Below are 14,301 nucleotides of genomic sequence, written 5' to 3' on the forward strand. Positions count from 1 at the left end.
TGCCCCAGCAGTCTGGGCTCTGAGATGAATTAGTGAGCCATGACTTGGAAGTGCAGGAGGGATGCTCGAGGCATCCCGGAGTGCTTGGGATGATGTTGTAATGTCAGAGCTACTGGAGAGCGTGCTGTACTCAGTACGGCTCCGTGCTGCCAGCGTTTGGTGCCTTCCAATCCATTTACAAACCACCAACGGTAGTTACGAAGCATTCTTTCCCTCTAAATCGTGTTTTAAAGGAGCAGAACTCTGCTCACTGTTTTAGCAACCAACCGACTTTCACGTGAGTCTTTGGAGCTAAATTTTTTAACCCGTTTGCAATCAAGAGTGATGCTTTGTCCCAAAGCCAGGCTCTCCAGAGCTGGAGTTCTTGTTTCCTTTTGGGACGGTACCTTAGCAGCTCAAGCAGATTTGCGAGGAGGCCGCTGGCAGCTCCTTGGGCGGAAGCTTTTAGGAAGTAAAAATCTGCATTTCAGCCTGAGAACATGGACCAAAATAAGTGACTCCCCTGTTGCGTGTGTTTGAGCAGGTAATGAAGATGTGAGTTTTGCCTTTGTTGTGCTCCCCATTGCCCTGCTCCTGCCTCGTGCCAGCACGGCTGGGATTAACCTTCCATACTGTGGGAACTCCTCAATATGCTGGGAGCTCCACAGGAGCCAACGCAGCTCACGGGAACCCCGGCCCCCATCCTGGAAAGACACAGATGTCTCATTGTATGCACTGTGAATAACATAATAATTCAAATGGCTCACTCAGGGGATAACACTGTGCACGGGAGTCTTGTGGGACTGGGGACAGCAGGAAGAAACAAGGTGAAAACCCATGGTGGAGATGAGCCCATTTGATTTACCAGCACAGCGCTCTGGTTGACAAACACAACACCACGGGCTGCAGGGGACAGCATGGCCCAGGCTGGGCGAGGAGTTCGGTGACCGCGGCGGGATGCCAGTGACCTTGGCGTTGGCCTGAGCGGCTCCAAACCCACTTTCCCATCCCACATGCAAAGAGACACCAAGCCGCTACATTACTGAGAGGTGGGGAATTTCCCTGCCCCAGCCTCAGGATCACAAGTATCCAGGTGGGAAACATCCACCTTGCTCCAGGCGAGGCGGGGGAAAGGGCAGGGTTTGGTTTGAATCGCTGTTTCAAAATGACATTTTTCATTTTCGGATTCATGGCTGAAACCAACGTCTTCCCACATAAAATGGGTACGCAGCTGAAACCACATTTTCCAAAAGGGAGTTTTTAAAAACGAAAAACAAGAGCCAAGTTCAACCAGCACAGTGCGTGGGAATGGGCAGAGAAGTATTGTTACTAAGCTACCTTTCCGCGGCTAATGAGGTGATCTGGGGACACTGCAGCACCGCTCCTTGGCAAAAGAGTATTTTTAACCCTTTTTTTTTTTTTTGCAACTCAGTGGAAGAAACAATTTTGTGACTTTTGGAAACCACAAGTGGCAAAACCTTTGATTTTAAACAGATTTCTGCGCTGCAAATTGCATAGGACTTAAGAAATCCGATTCAGCTTTCCCCTGTGCTTCTTGCATCGAAACCCTTTTTGCAGCACTTCTGGCCCTCCCCAGCTGTGCTCGCTGGAAGGTGTAAATTCCAACTTCAAAGTATCTGAACTTCACGGCAGCTTTTTTATTTTTTTGCTCTTTATATTTTATCTGCTTGTCCCAAACCAAACTCTTCCCCTCTGTCTGCCATCGCCTCTGCTCTGCCATTGCCCTCCTCGGGAGCCGTGTTAATCTCCGCTCCTGCTCTCGACGGCAGATGATTAATTCCTCGTGCCAAATCGCTGCCTGTGCCTGCATTTAATCCGGCTTGTTCAGCTCCAGTCCCATTGCTCAGGGAGGGTTCCCAACAGTGATTCCTGCCCGGTAAAGAGGGAAGATGGCTTGGGGTGCTTTGGGGTGGGGAAGGTGTGAGACCTGGAGTCAGCCTCTTGCTTTTAACCTGATTTATTGGGGTTTTTTTCTCCATGTGCTGGCCTGTAAGCTCCTGCACAGGCTGACACCTGCCTCACCATCGGGGGGTGGAAGTCTTGACCAGGGACAGAAACCCTCGAGTAAGGTGGCTGGAAACACAAATTCTCCCTCATGGTGAGTGTCGCAGTGATGGGTTACACTGAGGTTTATTAAGAAAGCAAGGTGCTCTCACAGGAATCCCTGCTGCTGACTCTCCTGCCTGTAATGGGAATTTACTCCAAACACTTGCTGCTATCTCTTTTTTTTTTTCTCTCTTTAAAAAGGGGTCTAGAAATTCCCACTGCTTTGACATAAAACAGGACCATGTAACAGTGTTAGTAGCGAAAGAAAGCTGGAGAGGAGGAAAGAGGAAATAATTCCTGCCTTGTGCTCCTAGATGTGATCAGTCTGGAAAAGCACTGCTCAAGATTCACTTCATTTCAGATGTAACAGGTCAAAACTGCTTCCCCCTCCCTTTCCCCTTCCCCCTTCCCAGGAGCCTTTCAGACAGCTCACCCCCCTCCTTTGAACCCAGTGCAGGAAGACTCGTGGGTTTTGGACACTGAGAGGGCAGGGAGGGACAGCTGGGGGCTTTGACCCAGGTGGGCACAATCCTGCCATGGCCCAGGAGGCAAATTTAAGCAGCTCGAGAGAGGGTGGTGGCTGGTTGTGGGGTTTTCTGTGCTCTTCTGCTGAGTAGGAGCTGAAGGAGGCTTTGAAGAGGGTGTTTCCCGATCACCCCTTGCAGCTGCCTGAGGTGGGGCTGGGTTTTGGCTCAGTGATGCCCCAGGTTTCTGAAGCTGCCTGGGTGATGTTCACATGCGCACGGTTGCCTTAAGATTAATTGTTAGCAGCAGCTATAAATCACAATCACAGCAGCCGGTGGTGAGTTTTGGATGCCAATCAAAATGCAGCTCCTCGGAGTATTTATATCTTGCGAAGGCAGGGAACCTGGACATTGAACAATTAGATCAGTGTGGCTCTGTGAAGTTGCATTTGATTAAGAGACTCTGAAGTACAAAGCTACTGCTTTGGTGTTGATGTGCATGGCTAATAAGAAGCCTGGTTTAAAAAAAGAGGCTGGAGTCTTAAGTGGAAAGTACCTCTGCTGCACTGCCCCCCAAGCAATGTGCTGTACCCGGGCAGGTGGCTTTGCACCAGGCTCCCACCTTCTCCTCTGCTGTGGCCTCACTATTGTCAAAGCATAAATGGAGAGAAAAAGGTGGATTTTGCTGCATTGGAAGCTTGGCACAGATGTCATATCTTGTTTCCCAGTCCCATGGAAGGTATTGGGCTACTTCAAAATATTTTTAAGATGGATATACCTGACCCAGGGAGGGGAAAGGCTGTGCCATCATGGGACCACAGCAGCTCTGCTGGGTTGCTTATCAGCAGGACGTGGCGGTGGCTGCAAGTCCCAGACCGTCACCCGGGTATTCCCGGTTTGCCACCCTGTGCCTCCTTTGTATCACCCACAGAGGATGCGCTGTGACCACGTCTCCCGCTTCGATAGCGTAGCACTGCGTTAGCATCTTTGCCACTGACTGCAGTCAGCTGTCTTTTCCAAGAGGGGTTTACAGCATTTTAGTACTTGGGCCCATTAAGACGGGAAAGAATTAGGCATCCAAAACACTTCAGGAGCTTGCAAGCCTGCAGTCATGCAAGGCCAACTGCTTTGGGGTGCTTTCTGGTGTTTTGAGAAGAGTGTGTATGCCTAGGGCAGTCATCAGGGCTGGTGAGTGCAAGGAGGGAGCTGGGTTGGGGTTTAACTCGGGGTGAGTGCAAACCAATGGCTTTCTAAGGGAAGAAGATGAGCTGTAAGCAGGTGTTCACTCCAGAAAATGTGTTAATGTACTTCTCCATCAGAGTGCACCCAGATTTTTTTCCTTGAACCTCAAATCAAGGCTCTGCAAGGTTCCAATGGGCAGAATCAGGTTAAAAAACAAATGAGGCACAACCCTGATGGGCCTCACTGCTTGCTTTTTCTCATCTCTGTTTTTCTCTTGTGAGAGCTGCTGTTTCCCCTCGGCTCTGCTGAGCAGGTCTGTTGATTTTCTGTTCCAAGGAGGAAAGCTTGAAGTTCCCCAAGAACCTGGCCCTGGTGCTCTGCTTCCCTGCTCCCAGGGCAGCCCTTCCGTGGGTATGGAGGAGCCGGAGCTAAGTATAAACCGGGGAGGGAAAAACAGGGGAGTGGAGGAGGGTGATAGAGGATCTGTTTATTTTCCCTCTGATCTCTGAGCCCTGTTATGTTTTATTGCTTCGCAAACAGGAGGTCTGGAAAGCTTCCTTTCCTCCTGCGCCAGTGCGAGGTCAGCTGGGTGCATAATTCCTGCACTTGAAGGAAAAAATACTACGTATGGCTAGATTTACAGTAATGTTGTAAGAGTGGCATGAAACTGGAACTCTGTTTATGCTCTCCAGGCCAGATTTTACTGCAAATGTCCCAAAAAATTATTTATATAAACAATTTCTGCAAATTTGCACAGTGCCTGGATGCACTTGCACCCTGCGGCTGAGAATTTGGATCCGGTGAGTAACCTGTGGCCAAAGAGCCACTTCTGCTGCAGAAAACCCCTGGAGAAGGTGATGCAGGCAGGTGCTTTACGTGCAGCGGGTCTCGAGGAAGGCGAGGCACGCTCCGCACACTTGCTCTTTATGTGCACATAAGGATGTGGTTGCCGTTGCCTATAGCCTGGCAGTGCTTCAAAGGAAACTCATCCGTTTTGGGGCGCGTGGTGTTTGAGTAGCTGTGTCGGAGAACAAAGGGACAGTATCAAGGAATATGATCGAAGCTCCTTGGGGTATAGAAAAGCCCGGTATGAAGCAAAGCTTTAAGGAAGTAGGCTATCCTTAAAAAATTTGTTCAAGTTTACTCAGCCCTTCCGATTCGTCAGAAGATGCCCGACTCCTTGGTGAGTTTTCTGCCCTGAGTTAGGATACTCTCAGGTTGAGTCAGGAGCAAATGTAACTTGTAAGTAATTGCTGGAAACAAACATGAGTTTGGAATAGAGGCTTTGTGTTTTCTCTTAAAGTTTTGGTTTATGGGAAAAGGCATTGGTTTCGCTTTCCTGCTCTGGCATTCAGTGCCACATGTAGGTAAAAGCGCAGCCACACGTCGCTGCTTCTGCCTGTGCTGCACGTGCGTGGCGGTTTCTTCCAGCCCCATGCCCATCGCTCGCTTTCTGTCTTGGTCTTCAGCTTCTGGACTGAACTAAGGACTTGGGCAAATAGCACAAGCGTCATCCATCATAGATACATGTTGCTTTTAAAGAATAACTGCATTATCAATCCTACACAGAAAAAAACCCCAAACCCTGAGGGTCATGTTGTCCTTCATCCCCATGTGCTATCTGTGTGTGCTGGTCTCCTCTCTGCTTCTGGGTTCTCGCTAACCCAGGACTTGTTCATGGCTTGAGGCACAAGGTTCAGCTGCAGGAAGAGCCCAGTCCCCAGCCCTGTCCTTTGCATCTCAACATCCTCATGGAAAAACTGACCTATGGCACTTCCCACCGCTGCGACCCCCGATCTGCCTTTCCTAGAGACTCTCCTTTCTCCTCCAGATCTGGCGAGATACAGGGTGGCAGTATAGGGCTTGTGTGGAATCAAAATTGCATTTTAATTGTAAACATTTGTCCAGAAATTAATGTTTCTGAACTAATGTTTCTCTCCAACCAATGCATTCGGAAACAAATGACTTTTGCTAATTGATTTTCCCCATATAACGGGAGATGTACAAGTGAAAAATCAGCCAGGCATAATTGAAAATCCCCCTCTTTCAGCAGGTATAATCACTCAACTGATGTGTTTGCTTGTCCTCTGGCAGTTATTACCTAGGAGTCTCATGGCTGTCTGGAGGGGGTTAATTTTTCTAATTTTTGTTTCCTGAGCTGAATTAAGTATTGAAAATCACTATAAACAGGCATCCATGTCTAATAAGTTTGCTTATCGTCCTGACTAAGTGTACCCACAGGGGGAATGTTATTGATGGCTTCCTCCTTTGGTTGGAAGGGTACATTTGATGCCTTCACACCTCTGAGATCGGTAAATCCACCATTTGTCCCAATATGTAAAACAGTTTTGAGCAACATCCAAGGGCCCTTTAGCAGCTGATTGATGGCTCCTCCCGTAGTGAATGTACTCGGCTCCAAAGCCCTTGTCTCTGCTGTTCCAACCAACTGCCTTGAAACCCCGGAAACATGGAGAACTGTCAGTCTGAGTGAGTGGGAGCAGAGAATAAAATCAGTGTAAAATAAGTTGGAAAACTGAAAAGCTGTGGTTCCTTACCTCTCTCATATAAGGCAGGTGAGATCTTGCTCTGCTGCAAACTGGGCATCAAAGCTGACAGTGTGTTAAAGGTTCAGTGTCCCACACAGGAGCATCCCTCACCTCCTTTTGCCGTTTCGGGTGTCTTTTAGCCCAGCCGGGCACGAAGATCTCCTGCCAGCAGAGAGGGGTTTCCTCTAGGAAGTGGAGTAAGTGGTCAAAATGCAACAGCTATGCATTTTGCAGTCTGTAGATGCCAAGGGGAAGGCAGGAAAGCCTGCCTGGGGAGGGAGCCAAGCCAAAAGGAGCAAATGGGCTTTGATGTATCCCTGCAGGAGGGGGAGCAACAGCTTCTAGGGAGCTGAGCAGCCTGCTGGCCCCTTCCAAGAGGGCTTGTGGGCAAAAAAAGACCCCACTGGAATGGCATCTGGCCAGTGCAATTGGGAAAGCAAGGTTTGCACACGGGGGAATTCAGCTGTCGACATGAGCTGGTCTTAACTTCTTATGCGATGGGAAAGGTTACAACATGTTTGGGGCTATTTGTGAGAGGTGCCATGAAATCCAGAAATTAAGAGTTGAAAGCTCTTAATACTTAGATGGGATGGAGCAGCGGATGACGTATTTTGGCCCCTTTGAAGGCTGGGGATTACACGGAGCAGCTTCTCAGCCACTGATTGAGCGCTGAGGTCTGACCCTTCGAAATGATGAAACCCAGGAGCGTGGGGGAAGGTGAGACCACAGCCTGGGGCAGCTCAGGGCGAGTGTCCCAACTATCCGGTGGCCGCAGGCTGGATCAGGTGGGGAGAGCTTGCAAACCCGTCTGTACGTTGTGCCGACAGCTGTCCAGTGTCCCAGGTTGTACGTGGGATGGATACACCTCTTGCACGTTGATGGTGACAGCGTACAAGTTCCGTGATGGTAGCAGTCAGCTTTGCCTCACACGGCTTTCCCACCACACACCTTCAGTAACCGCTCGCGGCGTGTCCCAGCAACCATTTAGTATTTTACAGTGGCTTCCCTGTGTTGCTTTGACCTCTCTCACTATCAGCCTGAACAGACGAAGGCAATCAAGGTAGATTCAAAAGTAATTCTGTATTTGAGCTTCTCTTGAGGAGCAGCAAATAATCTGTTGTGGTTTTGGTTTTGTTGTTTTTTTTTTTTTTTTTTGTTAATAAAGCTGCATAACAAAGGATTTCATCGTTCTAGTGACACTGAATGTAATGTGCTTGCAATAATTAATGCCACTACTAATGGCAGATTGGAATTTTGCCTTAATTATATCATTAAGATACATTTCATGCATTTAATTGTTTTTTGTAAAATGACAGCTAAGCTCTCCTGCCTCACATTTCCCATTTCCTGATTCAATTACTTCACATACAAGGGCAACCTGCTAGTAACGGCCTTTCACAGCTTTTGCTTTCCAGGGGAAATCAAGTGGGTTTTGGTTAGATATGCCAATACATTTCAGGTTAGCAAAGCTTTTCCGTGCTGTTTGTCAATGTTAGTGGTGAACAGATGCACTGAACTCTCTCCTCCTCCTTGCTGGCCTGGATTTCATGAAAAATAGGAGGGAAAACAAGTGTCAATACAGGCCTGGGAGGAACAAGAAGGTCAAAAATCAATCTGCAGGCCTTACCACATGGCCTGCAGCACCAGTGGGAGGTTAAATTTGGGTCAAACATGCCATGTCTGGCCCAAAGGTATGAGTCTCGGGATCAGGGTCTCCAGCCTCAGAGGGGATGATGTGTTGATCCAGGGATTCACTAGGAAAAGTTCCTGGGTGTTGATCACATGAAATCCAGCTGCTGGAGAAAAGCTGGCAGCTCCAAACGTTCCATCTCCTGCCACAGGGAACAGACAGAGCTCAGCTATGAGAAACAGGGTAGGATCTTCTTCTGTGTGTCCCCAGCTCCAAACCTGATATAGCCTCCACAAAAGAGCGTGACCATACAGGATATCGTGTTCTGGGAGAGATGGTTTTGCAGGAAGACCTGGGAGATCTGCTCCTTTCTTGGTTCGTTTTTGCATGGTAATTCTGATTTGTTAGTGTATTGGGTTTGTGTGGCGAGGTTTGGGTAGCAGGGGGGACTACAGGTGTGGCTTCTGAGAGAAGCTGCTCAAAGCCTCCCCCATGTCCAATGGAGCCAAGCTGTCTCCAAGACGGACCTGCTGCTGGCCACGGCCAAGCCCATCAGTGATGGTGGTGGTGCCTCTGGGACAGCATAGTGAAGAGGGGGAAAAAAACCCTGTACAACTGCAGCCGGACAGAGGGGTGTCAATATGTGAGAGGAACAGCCCTGCAGCAACCAGGTCAGTGGAGAAGGAGGGCAGGAGGTGCTCCAGGCGTCGCAGCAGAGGTTCCCCGGCAGCTCGTGGTGCAGATGATGGTGAGGCCGGCTGTGTCCTGCAGCCATGGAGGGTCATGGGGTGGGCACAGACCCGCCTGCAGCCTGGGGGGGACCCCACTCAGGAGCAGGGGGATGCCGAAGGCGGGCTGTGACCCCGTGGAGCAGGTTTGCTGTCAAGGCTTGTGACCCCAGGCGGGCCCAGGCTGGAGCAGGGTCAGAGTGTGAGGAGCCTTCCATGAGGAGGAGGGAGCAGCAGAGACAGGGTGTGAGTGACTGACCCCAACCTCCATTCCCTGTGCCCCTGTGCTGCTGGCGGGAATGAGTGAAAGAAATGAGGAGCAAAGCTGAGCCCGAGAACAAGGGAGGGGTCGGGGGAAGGTGCTTTTAAGATTTGAGTTTAGTTCTCTTTTTACTCTGATTTGATTGGTAGTAAATTAAATTAAGTTTGCCCAAACCAAGTCTGTTTTGCCCATGACAGTAACGGGTGAGTGATTCCCCCCTGCCCTTATCTCGACCCACAGGCCTTTGGGTGTATGTTCTCTCCCCTGCCCAGCTGAGGTCACTGATGGGAGAGGGAGCGGCAGCTTTGGGCTTTCTCATGGGGCAGCACCATCCAGGAGGCTCAGGGCTTTCCTCCTAGACATGTGCAAAGTTTTCAGCTTACTCTTTGAAAATAAATTGGCTTGTGCCTTTGCAAGGCCAGAGCCAGTCACCCACAGCAAGCCCAGTCTTCTGGTGAGGCATCCAGGAGGCTTATGAAACAGTGTGGTCCATTGCGGTCCAAAATAGGACCTAGAGCCCCTGGCAATGGTGACGTTCGTGGATTTGTTTTGGATGAGTAAATGCAGTTTTCACTGGAGAGGAATTCATAGTAATGTTTGCAATTCCCAGCTGCTCAGAGGGATGGGAGTGGTGCGTACTCTCTACTTTGCGCCTTTTCTGACTGCAGCTCCCTCCCAAATCTTTAATCATTGTTATATGATTACACAAAAGCAAAGTTCAGGATGAGGCTTGTTAGGAAACAGGGGAATCTCTGGCTGCAATAGTCACTACAGAAAATACTGTTAAGTTGCCTTGAAGGGTAGATATAGCTTTTTGCTTGTCTTTAGCATCACCGCTGGATTTCAGACCATCTAACAATAGTCAAAACTGCCCCAAAGGCCATCCAGATTGCTACTGCTGTTTGCATTGCAGTCAGAAGCCCACCGTGTTCTACATGCTACGTAATGTAAAGCAGGTAAAGCCAGTGAGGAAAAGCAAGTGGATTTGTGCAGATGACAGAGTGGGAACTTCCATGCAAGGCGACAGACACAGCAACTGGTAAATACTTTGAAAACCTTTCCAAGTTCTTACTGTAACATTGACCGTGGGAAGCATATGGGAGCAGGCTTTTGTTCTCAAGACTATAACCATGCTGCTGACTCAACAAGTCCTTGACCTCAATTAGTTGCATTCATTATTTGGAGTCCAGTGGGGATGAAGTCAATTGCCTCCTTCTTTCTCTTCTTTCTTCCCATCCTTGCTTGCTGTACGACAGAGCTGAAACTTGGCTACGGCACAAATCCCATTCAGCTCTTGCTGGTTTTGCCCTAACAGTGTCCTGGGGATCTGCAGAAGAGGCAGAGGAACCACAGCCAACAGCAGGGAGTCCTACATTATGTCCCGCTGGATAGGCTGCACATCTGCTCTGCTACTGGTCTGCTAGAAGCTTGGAGCAAGAAACTTCACGGGTCTGTCACATATTCTGCAAGTGATGGAAGGCATTCACGTACTATGTCCTAACCACATGAAGCTCATTAAGGATAATAACTCAGTTAACCATCTATAAACATTTTTGTCAACCCTGAGTGGGTTCAAGCCCCTGGAACAGTAGTACACCCTGACCTGTTTCTGCTGGACCTGGGTCTCTGTTGTACTGTCCAGCTCTGGAAGACAATAACCTTCATGTTGTTTCTCAGGTAAAATAATTGCCTTTGTTTCTACATCCGCACAGACCTCAGGGGGCTGTTGGGGCTGCTCCTTGGAAAAACAATGCTGACGGATGTCAATCCATGTTATACAAACTTCAGAGAAAGAGTCTGGAATTTTGATCAAACACAAGCAGTCAGTTAACGGCCGTGCAGCAGGTACTGTTCTGAGATTTATTTTTTTGTTACATCAGGCACAGGGTAACACTTAAAAGGAACTTTTTCCTTTTGATTACTGGTACTTTCAATTAGCCAATAAAAAGGTCCCTTTCAGTTCTCTTTGGGTTGGAGACCACTAACTACTCTTCAATTTTCTGATGCTTTTCTTGAGTGATGCTAATGGTTGTCACTAGATTTACCTTTTACCGTTACGGTCAGGAGTGGGGAGGCTGGGTCTGAGCTGCCTGCGCTGTGACAGGGAAGAGGGCAGCGAGTGAAAAGAGATGGAAAAAACACCGAGCTCTTCCTCTTTTCCACCCTTTGTAAAACAAAGCTAAGTTTGAGACACCATGCATTTTTGGCTCTGTATGGGGATGAGATATAAAAACACTGATTTATGTCAGAAAATAAAAAGAATCCAAAATTAACTAGAACTTCCTTCTGTCAGCGACAAGTTGCATTTACTTTCAGCTCCTTCCCACTGACTCTTGGGCAAATGGCAGTCTGAGACATTAGACACACTAGCTACCAAAAAGCACTGAATAAGAGGTGTGAGGAGCACTGATTTCTGCTATATAAAGTTGTGCAGTACCATCTCACGTCTTTCTACAGGGAAACTGAATTTCCACGTCAATTTTGTTTATAAATCGTGTGTCTAGAAAGTTTTGTCAATAAATACCTTTCCCCCAACCCTCTCCTTGCTGTGATTGTTAGTAACAAATTTATGTTGTGCTTTATTTCAGGTTGTCCAACAAATTTTGGAACAAAAATGAGCACCATTAATTGTTGTTCTCGGAATAAATCAACAACATAATTTATGAATGTGGCAATAACAGTAATGTTTGTATTTCCCAGTCTTGAAATACTTGGATTGGAAATGACAACATTGTAATTGAAAATAATGGTAATTCTCTCTCTGCAAAGGTGTTTTGTTGTTACAGTCAATATCTTCTTTGAAACCAGCCAGGAACAGAAGTCACCATAAGCCACAATAAACTAAAAATTTATTTTCCTAGAGATTGTTGCACTGCATCTGTTGTGTGGGAAATAACAACTCTGATTTTTGTTTTGTTTGGGATTTCAAAATGGTTTGTGGATGGGAAATTTCAAACCAATACCATCAGGAAAAATCAACTGCTTCTATTTAGCTAAATTTGAAATGTTATATGGTAATATGAGTGGTTTTTAATGCTGTGTTTATGTATATATATGTATGTACACCTTGAGATCAATGTTAATATGGAAACAAGACACTTACTGTATCAAAATGAGAAGGAAACATCAACATAATTCTTCACACTCTCCTGCTGAAAAAAAATGTATGTTGTCAAACTGTGGGCAACATAGCGAGCTGGGTACGGCTGAGTTGAGCACTGCCTGAGCCCAAGGGAACAGCGTTTCGTCCTGGAACCAGGACCCTCAGCACCGCTGGCACCTGCCTTGTGCTCAGGGACCATGGGCAGGGGCCGGGTGAGGTCTCTTCCCAGCTCCAGAAAATTTTGGCTGGTTGGCCCAGAGCTCTTTTAGACTACTAAAATGTATTCACAGTCCTCCCCCAGGAAGTAATATACCATTGCAGAGCAGGGAAAGGATGCTTTTAAATTGTATTTTGTACTTATTCCTCCTTTTTTTATTGCTCATCTCAAGTAACACCACCCTTTTGCATTGCTGCAGAGCCGTGGGGGGGAAACCTACCCCAGCTCCCCCGTTCCAGCAGGAACAGGGGCCTCCCAGGGAGGAGCCACTGAGCAGTATCTCTGTCACCACCGGAAGCAAGAGCCAAACGAGCATTTTGAACATTTTCAACCTGGATTTGTGTCTGGAGCAGGCAGGCCGGAGCTTTGAAGGTGAGGTGGCACAACGCAGCTGGACACAGGGGAGGGACACCCATTCTCAGGGTGGGAGGTCCAGCACCAGGTCCATACAGGCATTTAATGCCTTCTCAGATTGTTATGTCACCTTAATCTATTCAAATGATTCCCTTATGAACTAGTTCCTGATGTCCTTATTAATCAAGGATTAATTAATTATTATTTAAGTAGCTCAGGCTACTTATTAATTCAACTTGTTAATTAAGTAGAGGAAGCTAATGAGACAGCTTGTTAATTGAGTTGTCGGGGAAGGTGAGGATGGGGAGGAGGGGATCTGCCTGGTTCCTGTGGCAGAGCTGGGAATGTGGCTCCTCATGGGGCCATGGGTTGTGCCAGCTTCCTGAGCTGGAATGGAGGGAAGGAGGATGACTTGGAGGTGGCCTGCTTTCATCAGCTTTCATGAGAATTACAAATGGGAATTGTGTGCCTTCAAATGACTTTTGCCCAGGACAAGGAAGATCTACAATTTATAGATGACAACTAGAGTGAGAGACAAACCCGAGTCCTCTGCTCGGCCAGAGCCTCCGCAGCAAGCGAGCGCCACGTATCTCCTTCTGGTGAGTTAGAGCTACCTGTGGTCTGCCCCAGCTCTGCTCCTGCTGTTTGCAGGGTCAGCTTAGGTCCCATCAGAGGATGGAGCCGCTGAGCTCATGTCTCTCTGGAGCTGTGAGGACAAGCTCCTTCAGCGTTAACCTTTGTGAGATGCAAGCTTCATACCATGCAAGCTTCATACCGCACACCAGCATCAGGTAGTCTGGAGCGATACAGTAAATTCAGGATGTTTTCTCTGAAAAGTGTGCTGATGGGCCGTTTCTTGTTGCTGGCAAGGCTCTAACGTCATTGGTGAGTTTCACTGCTAATGCCGTTCCCCAGGCGAGCCGGAAATAAACCCATTTCTAATCACTTCTGAAACTTTCTGAAAAGAACTGGGGGAGAGAGAGAGCTAATGAGGAAAACACACAGCTTTAGAAACAGAAGTGCATTCCCTCAAGTCAACAGCCTAAAAAAAAACCAAAAAAAACTTTTTTTGAATATTCATTTCTACAGAGATTTTCTATCGCTATAATTAATTTGTCACAAATACACTGACAAAGCATTTCTGGTGGAGTGATGAAGGCTACAGGCAGAGGTTTACTTAGTCTCTTTTGAAGAAAAATAACTAGCTATCAAATAACTTTAAACTCTTAAAGCTTTAGTGGCCTGATTCTGCTTTCATTAAAGAATGCTACTTGGCTTTGAAGACAGCTAAAGCTATTGAAAAATGTTATATGGATTTATTTTGGGTTAATTCAGTCCCCTTCTGCCATATTGGTATATTATCCATGGGCTCTTTGACAGGCACTCGATTTTTGTTTGCTCTTAATGGAGTGGGAAGAGAACAAAAGCTTTAAAGCATCCACAGAGTTGCTCAGGGCTCAGTTCTGCTGGTTTTCCCCTTCCTTTTGCAGTAATGTCGGGGTCCTTGGGATGCTTACCCGAAGTATAAGAATTCTGACAGCAGCCAAATCGCAAATCGATGCCCAACCTCTCAAATGACTGACACGTAACGACATCTGCCCCGTTAGATTAGATCACTGCTCCCTGCCGGGCGGGCTTGCGTTGCCAGCGGTGGTCAGTTGGGGGAATTTGAGTCTTCAAGGTTTCCTCCTTTGTCTTTCTACCTTCCAAGTGATTTCTGCATGAGTCATGGGCAGGACATCCTTGCAGGACCCAGCGACTGACTCAAA

The sequence above is a fragment of the Eurypyga helias genome, unplaced genomic scaffold, assembly GCF_000690775.1.
Source record: "Eurypyga helias isolate BGI_N326 unplaced genomic scaffold, ASM69077v1 scaffold1894, whole genome shotgun sequence".
Lineage (NCBI taxonomy): Eukaryota > Metazoa > Chordata > Aves > Eurypygiformes > Eurypygidae > Eurypyga > Eurypyga helias.